The sequence below is a fragment of the Crocodylus porosus genome, unplaced genomic scaffold (genome assembly GCF_001723895.1).
Source record: "Crocodylus porosus isolate Cpor-Errol unplaced genomic scaffold, CroPor_comp1, whole genome shotgun sequence".
Classification (NCBI taxonomy): domain Eukaryota; kingdom Metazoa; phylum Chordata; order Crocodylia; family Crocodylidae; genus Crocodylus; species Crocodylus porosus.
In genome coordinates this window covers 1279103-1289841 of record NW_017728893.1, presented here as the reverse complement: position 1 = coordinate 1289841, position 10739 = coordinate 1279103, and the positions used below count along the sequence as shown (strand labels likewise).

Sequence of the window (10739 nt, the reverse complement as noted above, 5' to 3'; positions counted from 1 at the left end):
GAGTTTGAAAGATAAAAGCTGCCAGGGCTAATTACACCTCATTATTCCCAAAGATCTCTCACGCCTCACTTCTCCTCAAACGCCAGCAAAACTGCGGGGGAGGGGACGAGGCTATTAAGGGAAGGGCCTGGTGGAAAACAAAGTTAGTTAATTCACACGGCGCGGAGAAAAAAGCCTGGTGTGTGGGGAGCTTTTTTTTTTCCCCTTCCCCTCTTCCCCTTGACCAGGGAGGGTTTTTTTAACTCGGGCTCCGCGAGTTCCCGGCCGGAGCAAGCGGCCCCGGGAAGGCTTTCCCGCCTGCCCCGGGCAGAGGGGACCTTGACCTTGCGGTCTCGGTGCCAACGTGGCCTAACGGGAGCTTCGGGGCGGTCAGCCTGGTGCTGCACGCCACAAAGCGCCCATCCTAAGCAACGGGCATGTGGTTCAGGGGGCAGAGCAGGGTCCCAAACCAGATCGGAGACCCCCTGTGTGCCAGCTCCTCTCCCCCATGGGTGGTGCAGAGCTGTGTGCAGGGGTCCCTGGGTGCAACTCCAGGGAGAGCCCGGCCCCGGCTTGCCCCCCTCGGCTGGACGTCACAGGGCGCTCGTCTTGCTGAGGCCAGAGGCGCTTAGCTGGCGTGCTCCATTAATGGCAAAGGTGTTGGGGTCTCCTGGATCCCGGGGGTTTTCCCCCACTGGCCTGTGAGGTGATCCCAAGCTCCGGTTCGTGCCTCAGGTTCCCCAAGGGGCTGCCCTCTCTAGTGAAACGCTGCAGGACGCAGCCAGGAGACCTCGCCGTCCTCCAGGCGAGTGGTCCCTGAGCCTCTCCCTCCATCACGGCGCGGTGCCCTCGGGTCCGATCCTGCACCTCTGCTAGAGGCGCTGAGGGAAGGGTCCCTGTGCTGGGTGAAGACTGGAGTGCCGCGGAGGGGACTGGGAACATGGCCTTTTCGATCCCCCGTGAGCCTCAGTCAGGTGCATGGCCAACCGGGAAACACTCATGGCGGCCCAGAGAGGGGACTGCGTAGACCTGGGTCCTATTCTCAGCTCGTTAAGTTGCAACAAGCAGGAAATCCCAGCCCATCTCTGCGCCTCGGTTTCCCCACTTAAAAACAGGGGAAGAAACGCACCCATATGGCAAAGGGTCATTGCTGTCTGCTTTGAGAGCCTCAAGGACGGGCGGTGGGAAGAGGCGAAGGTTTGGCGCTTGATCCAAAATCATTTCAACAGAGCTGGTCAGAGAAACATATATCCATACAAAACTCATGCCACTGGCACACTACATTGCTTTTATAGCAAGGAGTATTTTTCACAGGGAAATCTGCAAAAAAAGCCAGGATTTGTCATACTCCTTCCCCAAACAGGAGCATTTCTTGAGCCGGGACTGGGATGGGTAAGACCCCAAACAGTAGCCGTGGGATGCTTTATGAACACTGTATATTACCCATGGAGATTTCTCATAGCGAGTGGGGGGGGGGAAAAAGGCACTAAGTACAAATCAAACTTTTTAAGGAACAAAGATTTTGCTTTCCTGCAAAATATCCCTGGCTGTGATTTTTTTTTTTGGGGGGGGGGGGGTGAGCAGCGTGAATATCCAAGTACAGCAAGAAGGTTGATTATTTCTGAGTCAAATGTTTTGCAAAGGTTTCCACGCAATTTCAACATTTCTTTAAAGCTGTCATGTCGGGGTGGGCTTTTTCTTTTTCTTTTTTTTTTTAAATTGTTGAGAAAAAAAAATTGCAAAGAAGAGACAGCTGCCTGTAGATTTCAATTATGATGTGTTTGGTTTTGATGTTCTGACAATTAACATGTTTCTCTGGAGCAGTTTGATACGGAAAGAAACCTCACCTGTTCTAATCCACCTACCAGCTCATCATAACCACACTAAAAAGACGCTAGGAAAGTTTGAACACTTTGACAGAGTTCAGAGATCCATCACACGCTCTGAAATAAAGCATTTGCGGGGCATTTTTACTGTTTGGTCCCTGGCTTGTTACTCTCCAAGGAATGGAAAGTCCTATCCAGCTGGGATAAAATGTCTTGCAATTTATGTGTTTTTTAAAGTGAAAAATGAGAGTCTGCTTTCTGTTTGGATAGTATCGCACATCTTTAGAAACTTAATACATTGACTATATTAAAAGACAACTAACTCAAAGGATAAGGCAACTTCTGAACTCTGCAAAAAGCAAACAAGCCTAGAAATGCCATTATGATTTTGCAGTACATTTAGACATGAATATGAGCAGTTTTATACTCCAGACAAAGAAAAATGACCTGCCATAGTCCGTGGCTTCTGAAGATCCACCGTGTTGTTGCTATTGCAAGGGGTTTTCTTATGCACACGGGAAAATAGAGGTTATCATTCATGCTGTGTCCATGAGGAAATGCGGGATCTTTAAGGCAGTTTTGGTCCCCAGTGATCTTGTGTGGTTTTGCTTTTGGAAAATGTTCTATCTTTGCTGTTCTTTGACAGCTCAGCTGTGAAGCGGTTTACAACCACGCAACATGCGTGTGCAAAATCCTGTGGCCTGCACACTCCTTTTTCCATTTTTTTTGCAAATAACTGAATCTTGTTTTAGCACCTGGCAAATTGGAATCATTTAAAAATGTATACTCCAATTCTGTGATGTTGAGGAAAAGGTACATATTTTGTCTACAAAATCCACCTCAGACTCCCCCAATTTGCTCACTGCTGCTAAATTACCTCTTATATTTTATGCATTTAAAAAAAAAGAGAGAAAAATTCTCTTGGAAGGAAATATATCAAATGGTTTTGTATCGCCCAATACTTATTTAAATCCAATAACAATTGATGCATTGACTGCAACAGGACTTAGATTGAAGCCCCACTAACAGTTTTGGATGAGGCATATATAAACATGAAATCGTTTCCAGAGACTAGGCACCAGTCAGTTAAATACTGAAGTTAAAAACATGGATCAGTCTTTCTTTATGGATTATTCTACTGGGCCACGGGGAAGAAACTAACACTTTTGGAAGGACCCTGTGAAAATTAAGGAAACAAAATTAAACCAGAAACGCAGAGGAGCACCATCTGCCGTACAGTCACACCTTGCTTTGGAAGATGACCGCAGATCTTCTTGCTAAAAACTGAGCTGCTCCATGGAAAACTACTTTGTTTGGCACCTTTACATGCTGACATGTGTACACAGATTTTCTGACCTTTCTCCCACCCAACTATGCACCTATGAATCTATCTATAGATCGCCAAACAGACTGATAGATTAGAGATATAATTTAATTATTGGTTGCCTGGGTACCATGGCGTCAATACACTAGGAATACCTAGGCAGATAGATTTAATTTGCCTTAACATTTAGTTATTTAATATAAACTACTACAGACAGGGTTACTTAAACACTTCTTTAGGTGATGCTACAGAAAGTGAGATCATATAGTCTGTTCTAAGGAAGATATAGGCACCTATAACAAAGGGCTAAAATACCTGCATTCAGCAAAGTTTCATTTTAAAATACCTCCGGGAAGAAAATTCTCCTGATCAACCTTATTTATTCATTGTCCAAAGCCATAGGATAAAATTGTACCAGCTTTACAGGCACAGCCAAAAAACCTGCCAAACCCTTACAAAAGTTTTTCTTCCCTTTGTAAGTATATTGATTTGCATTTTGCACAGCTGGATCCATCCTTATATATTTGTGTCCTTATCCATTCCCATATCTTGATATATTATGCCGAGAAATGTTGACATAATTGTTGCTTATATATAAAGCCGAAGGAATTCCAGTTTGAAACTAAATAGCATCACAAAAGCTCGTTCTTTGGTTCTGGTTTAAAAGGATTCAAAAGTCCCTGCAGCTTTCTATAAATCAGGAGGCTGCTAAATGAATGTTTGTGTGTACTATTTGTACTCGTGAAAAATAACATTAACGAGACCCATAAGAAGAACTGATGGAAGAAAATCTAACTGCAGACTGGTTAAAGTATATACCTGTAAAAAAGAATGATAAAAAAAAGGCTGCCTTCTAAGGTGGGAGAGACAGCTTTCATCAAAGTTTAAAAAGGATGTGCAGCTCCTCTGATGACTTAGTAAAAAAGGAAATTATTGCTAAGGGTCAGAGGCATTAAACGACCATACTTCTCCCGGAATATTTTTTACGCTGCTGCTCTTAAAGTAACCCCTGAGACAGCTGTACTACGAAACTGGAGACTAAACATTTTTTTTTCTTTAATTAATTTATTTTCTTATTTTGCTTATCTGACAGCACTCTAGGTGGATCCCTTTTTAACTTTTCCCGTGGGTAATCCAGACATTATTAGGATTTTTTTACATGCCAACATGGCTACCGAAAAAATAACAATAGGAAAATGTAATCATAACATCTCTTGACACAGACCAAGGGGTCGTGTCAGAGGGACACACAATTAGTTTGAATTCATTTCTTTTTTCTTTTTGGGGGAATTGCCTAGGTCTGAAGTTCATGGTGTGTGTGGAGGGGAATTGAGATGTGTGGCTGTGGAACAAACAGAGCAAGTCAAATTTTGGAGGAAGGGGGTTATTTGTATAGTCAGCAACACAGTTTTCCTTTTAAGCAATCTTTTCTTTGCTAAGAAAATAAGGACCCATTTTAAACATCTGATCTTTAATATCTGAATTTCCCCTTTCCCTACCAAGAAAACCCTGCTTTTTTCCCCCCTCCCCCTTAGATAGTCCGAGGGATTGGCTACCTTCTTTCTAAAATTGTTGGCATAAAATTATTTTAAAGTGATCTTGCAAAATTGTTAACCTTTCCCCCTTTGTAGCCTGCACACAGATCTTCAAGCCTGGCAAGCAGTGAGCAGAAGAAAAAAGAAAACGCTGGAAAGCAAACGAGAAAGGAAAGATTACCGTCAATATTACGTGGGGCTCGGCTTCATTAATTTGGGTTTTTAAAAGGCTTTGAGGGGTCTTAAGCAAATCTCATCTGGGTCATTATTCGTACACCTTTACAAGCCCCCTGCCACGTAGGGGAAATTCTTTTTATCCCCAGCGATCCTTTCCATCATGTTGCAGAACAAACCAAATTAGAACAATAATCCAATAAACACGGGCACGCCTATTCTGGAAAACTTTGCCGGCTGCTTTTAGCTTTAAAGCTCACTTGCAAAAGTGAACAAAGCCTATTTGAGGCGCGGAGGGTTTGAAACACGGTGCCTAGACTCCTGCTTCCTCATTAAACAAGGTTTTGTACCTTGTATTTTCTCTCTCTAGTGAGGGGGTTTATATAGTCATCGCAATTATTACCAAAGGTTCTTATGTTCTGTATTTTCCCAACAGCATGTAGTTTAAGTTGCAATCGCTATTAATTGACAATTACCTTATGCGGCTCGAAAACTTTAGCCCTCTACTTGCGACAATCGCAAGTTTTTTTGTTGGTGGGTTGTTTTTTTTTTTTTTGCAAAGATTGAGGCAACTTTCTGGAAGGTAAAAAGTAGCAAATTCTTCAGCATGAGCGCGGCGTGTCTGCGCCGCTATCTTGCAAAAGAACATAAAAGACCCCTTGCGCATAAATACTATTAAGTAGGATTTAAAAAATCAAGCAATTGAAGCCAGATAATGCCCGACATAATCAACTGGCTCTATTCTCCCCATCATGGAAGGTCCTTGTGTGCCTGGGGTATTTAGCATGTCCTTTAACAAAGCTGAAAGATTTGTATTTAAATCAGACTTCGGGAGCCTCATTCTCCGCCTGCCCTGGATTTTGTTTGCACTTATTTACACCTTAGCCAAGCCGCAGGGGGGGAACGCGGCTGATTTGGCTTACGCCTTCCTCTCCTTGGTGTAAATGACCACACAGGTACAAATCAGCAGAGAAGCAGGCCCAATATTGCAGGATTTGGTGATAAAACGCCTTGAAGTGAATGTGCTTCGCTGGGAAAGTCCAGTTCATTTCAGGACCAAATTCTTATCTACCTCAATGCCTCTTTGCACTTTGGCAAGACCAAGGGACCCCAAAGTGGGTCTGAATACATCAGTTATGCCTATTTCAAGCCCTCTGTTGCACTGGTATAAATGGGTTTTAATCTAAATTAGAATCAGGCCTTAAATGTCCACTGGGCAACATGGATTTATGTGAGCTCCTCTTTTATCAACAAATTGGCCTGTTAAAGGAATGATGTTCGCAGTATGGAGAGCAGATGTGCCATGTATATAGTGGATCCCCTGAAAAATTCACCTAGATCTTCATTTGCTGTGTTTTTCAAAATTGGCAATCTTTGCCTAAACTTCCCTCACCTCTCCCGAGGCAATGTCTCAAAGACGGCGTTAGTAAAATCATTGAAGAAATTAGAAGGACTCTAAAGCTGGCCATGGCAAAGTGCAGTAATATCTTTAGCTAGAGAAACCTGATAACGTGTACAAGTGCCCCAAGTCGGCTTTCCGCAGTGGAACAGGGTGTATTTTTTGTGCTCAAAGGATTTGGATGAAATAGGGTCAATGACAGCGTTTGATTCTGTGTCTGGACATGTGTCTAAATTAGCTAATATGGACAGGTAAGACAGACCCAAAATGAAAGATGCACATGCACAAATTATTCCTGAAAGAAGTTGCAAGCGCTGTGATGTCTCTCTCCTTTGGGAGAAAACATTTCTTGAAAACCTCCATTTCACAACTGGGGATTTCTCATTGCAATTAGCTTCTGCAAGAAAAGGGAAGGGATCTTAATAGATGTGGAACGTACTTTTGGGACTGAACTGAACAAAATGAAACCCGCTTGGGTGATATAGGTCCATGCCAAGCATATACAGGAATGGGACTAGGTTAAGAATAATTAAATAACAAGCCTGAGCATTGTCAAACCAAAGGCGAGGAGCTGGAGCAAGGGTGTATGTGGATTTGAGAAACAAATGGATGTATTTTCTACTGAATTACTATGAAAATATATTCATGTGCTGAGAAATGCTATGAACTTTGAGGACGAGCCACTTTCCAAAGGGATTTAGGAGTTAAGCTATTTATTCCTCTCTAGAACAGTATTTCAGAAGCGCAGATACTGCAGACCCTTTTCCCACATTCAAGGAAGTCTGGATCTGATCCGGTTTAAGCAAGTGTCACTTCATCAATCTGCAAATAAAGATCTCTCAGCAAATAAAGGCTGTTGTTATTACCATTGTTATTACACCCTGGGCAATATTTTCCTTTTCTTGCTAAATCACTTTTTTATCCCTTCGTTCCATTTCTTCGAACGGAATCTGTTTCCCTGTCAAGACAATATATTTGCAAAGCTACTTAATTGAGCGTTATCCAGAAGAAATGATTGCCTTAGAAACTCTCACAGAGAGGGGGAAAAGAAAATGATGAATCCAAACGTAATGCAACCTATTTGGTTTTGCTTATTTTTAAAGATGACTTTTCTCTTTTGACTGTGAAAGCCTGCCAGCAGCTGAAATGAAAAGCATTCAGCCCTGAGAAAGATGCTACCTGGCTCAACATAATTTATTTTGTATAATGTCTTTTCCTGCTAAAGTACCTTTATGGAGTGCTAGATGAGAGTGCTTGGGACGTGGCATAAATTACAGAAAGCTGAGATTCCTTTTCACAAGGAAATTGTCACCAAATCAGTACATCTGGTCCAATTTTAGGATCAGTTGCACGAGTGATATTTCACCAATGTATTTAGTTGCCTGAAGTGCATGTTTTTTGTAAAAGGAAATATTCCCCTTTATCTTAAGGATAGTGTTTTAAGGAAGCCGGGTGTTCACAGCTGGGGATGCCGTGGCTCTTTGGACCACTCTGTGGCGTGCCCTTTACGAATCAGATGTGCTCTGTGCTGCCTTTGAATCTGGAAAATATGGCTTGGCGGAAAACTGAAACTCGGAGTGAAAGCCAGTTAGAGGGTGAGACATCATCCAGCAGCCTCGGGAAAATATGTCAGACTGGGTGAAGCATGAAAGCAAACGTTAGGGCTTGGTGCTAGGGAACTCAGCACCTTTATTCCCATGTAATCATAATGATATGTCAGCACCTGCAGGATCCGGCCCTTCTTTCCACATGTGGCTCCAGCAAGCTGCTGCCTGGAAATGTTATATATGTCATAGGCTAAGTTCCCCCACGATACAGGTCGACTAGCTCTGTTGGGGTTAAGAGGCACGACTCTGGGTGTTTGGTGCCTTCCTTTCCTTTTCCCCTTGGCTGCGCAGCCAGATCTGTGGGTTTTCTGCCTTGCTGTCATGGAGGCCCCAATCCTGTAAGACTCAAGCATGTGAATCTTGGTGGAGTCTGTCAGACCAGTCTCAGGGGCAAATTTCTGAAGATCAGACCTGTGCATGGAGTGACTAGAGCAGCCTTGCCACAGGTCAGGCACAGGACTCACCCATCTTTCACCCTCCCATTGACACATATTTTTTTCACTTATACATCAAAAGCTCTTATTCCCCATGGGTGCATTGGATTTTGCAACCCTTGTATAAACAGTACATCTCTCTTCTCTGCAGCATCTCCTCTCACACGTAAATACACCGTGGCGTAGATTCACACTGACTTATCACACTTAAATACACTGCTATTAAGGCAACCCACTGCATCCTTGCTATCAAACATACCTCTGTGCAGGGAATATGTGGCCTTAATATAAATGCCCCTCCTCACCAATCCCCTCAAGACGGCTTTGTATGGCTCTGTAATAGTTAGATTAGTATTTGTTTAACTCGAGATAGAGGGTGTCTCTGGGTGTCTCCACTGCCCCGGTTGCCTCTGCACTTTTAAAAAGCAACTAAACCCACTTCCTGGCTAAAGAACATCCCAGCATTTTCCCCTTTGCAGAAGTGCCTGTTGCTTTTTGCTTATATGTGAGTTTCCTATTTTAATTTAAAATGCCCACGATCATTCATTCTTTGCAGACCGGCTCAGACCAGCTCCCATTTCTACGGCTGCCTCGGTGATTTTAGAGTCACTCTGATACAGATTTTATACCTCTAACTGTCAGGCTCTCCCTCTTTAATTTGTTTTTCATCTCTATTATGGTCCTTAAAACAGGAGATGTCAACACACCCCCTGGAAACCCCCACTTCCCCATGGCTTAAATTAAACCCAGCTAAGATACAGCTTCGTCCTCGAGGTAGGAGAGTTCCACAAACAGATCCATGAAAGAGAGATTATAAACAGCTGAAAACAAACGCAATGGTGAGCCTGGTATTTTTTTTCCCTGTAATGTGCAATACATTCTTCTTGGCTTCGAAAATTGCCATTGCAGTTTATCTTTTTGTTTCTCTCTTGCTGCCTATCAGTAGATCTTATGTGCAGCGCTAGAATGACTCCAGTCTAAGGTATGAAGCAAGGTTTGGCTTGGCAAAGGAGGACTTCTGCAAGAGTTTGCAGGTGGAAGGGCCCAGAAACATGACGTGATTGACAAGTCTATTAAATTAAAAAACCATCCATCACGAGGAAGGGCTAGATATTTGATGGATGTGCTGTGTCTCGCCGATCATTTCCATATTAACTCTTTGCTGTCCTAGTGCCATGAGAAACCAGCATTAAAAAAAAAAATCTGTTGTTTGCGTATGTTTTTAGCCCAAGAAAAAGAGTAGCCAGAAAAAAAGCACAGCTGAATAATCCCCTCTGAGCGATTCAGTTAAAAGTTTCGCGAGGCAGCCAGCAACTTGCTACAGCACAAAGCAACCGTGGCAATGCGGGAATGATACAGCCTCTTCCCATTGTTGCACTCGGTCTGTTGTGAGACAGTGATTTGTTAACTGATAAATGTGTCTTTCAAAAGCCGAGCGTGTAATTTGCACCACTGTGTTTATCATAAGGCGCGTATGAATATGAGCTCGTGAGCATCATTGTTCCCTAGCGCCGGCGATGGCGTATTTTTTGCGGCAGTGATACCCCTGTATCCCATCCCCTTCTCTCCAAAAGGCAGTTTCATCTGCGAGCGATAGCCCAGTTTTGGAGAAGATACAAAGCTCCGTTTCTCTAAGGATCAAGCAAGGCAGGTTCAGAATAAATTCCTAGCTTAAAGAGTAGCTGGGAAGGGACTCTGTTCCAGCTGGAAATATTCAGAAGCAGAAAAACAGCACTCCCCCCACCCCCACCCCCGACTCATTTTTGACTACCAAATGAACCCCAACACCAGGAAGATAAAATCCAAACCATGCCAGGGTCCAACTCGGAGCTGCCGGCGACTTAACATAAATTCATCAATTCTCTTTCTTAAAATACCCGGGAACTGCAAAGCAAGTGTCTTACCCCAACAGATCCTGCTCATCGAGGTCTTAGTTTGGCTTGCAAAAGGAATGACCAATTTGCATAGCAGGGCTCCAGAGATGGACTGGATGAAGGGGACAGTCTGCCTTTGCAGACCTTGAATGGCATTGTAGGAAAAAAAAAAGAAAGAAAGCCCTTTCTAAGCTCACTGAATTCACGCGCTTTTGCAGCCGTCCCTGTGGCCAGGCTGGGTTCATATTTACTCCTAGGTGCCCCTGGTGAACTCTGACATGGGGAAATGCTGGAGGGAGGGAAAGGGGCTTGAAATGCCTGGGATGATTTTGGTGCAACTGGTCATTCCGGTGAAATGGATTCACGTGCGAAATATTTGCTCTTGGATCCTAATAGAGGAATCTGTTCTAAACATAGCCGGGGAGAGGTCTTGCTCGGTTAATAGGAAGCCTGAGGTGATGAGCTGATTTCCCGTAGGGATCTCAGAACAACAGCTTTTTTGCACGTGTGTTTGGAACAAATGTCCGTCTGCCCAAAAAGACTTGGTGGATGAATTATGCTTTGAAATGCCGGCAGCGGAGAAGCTT

The 10739-nt window shown here is 43.6% G+C and overlaps 1 long non-coding RNA gene across 1 annotated transcript in view; it reads right to left on the bottom strand.

Annotated features, from left to right (window-relative positions):
- Nucleotides 1–10495, bottom strand: part of LOC109324146 — a 16024-nt gene extending 5529 nt beyond the window's left edge. The window contains exon 1 of the long non-coding RNA XR_002104861.1: nt 10183–10495. This is a non-coding gene — a long non-coding RNA (uncharacterized LOC109324146). The remainder of the gene's footprint in view (nt 1–10182) is intronic.
- Between the last annotated feature and the right edge of the window lie 244 nt (nt 10496–10739).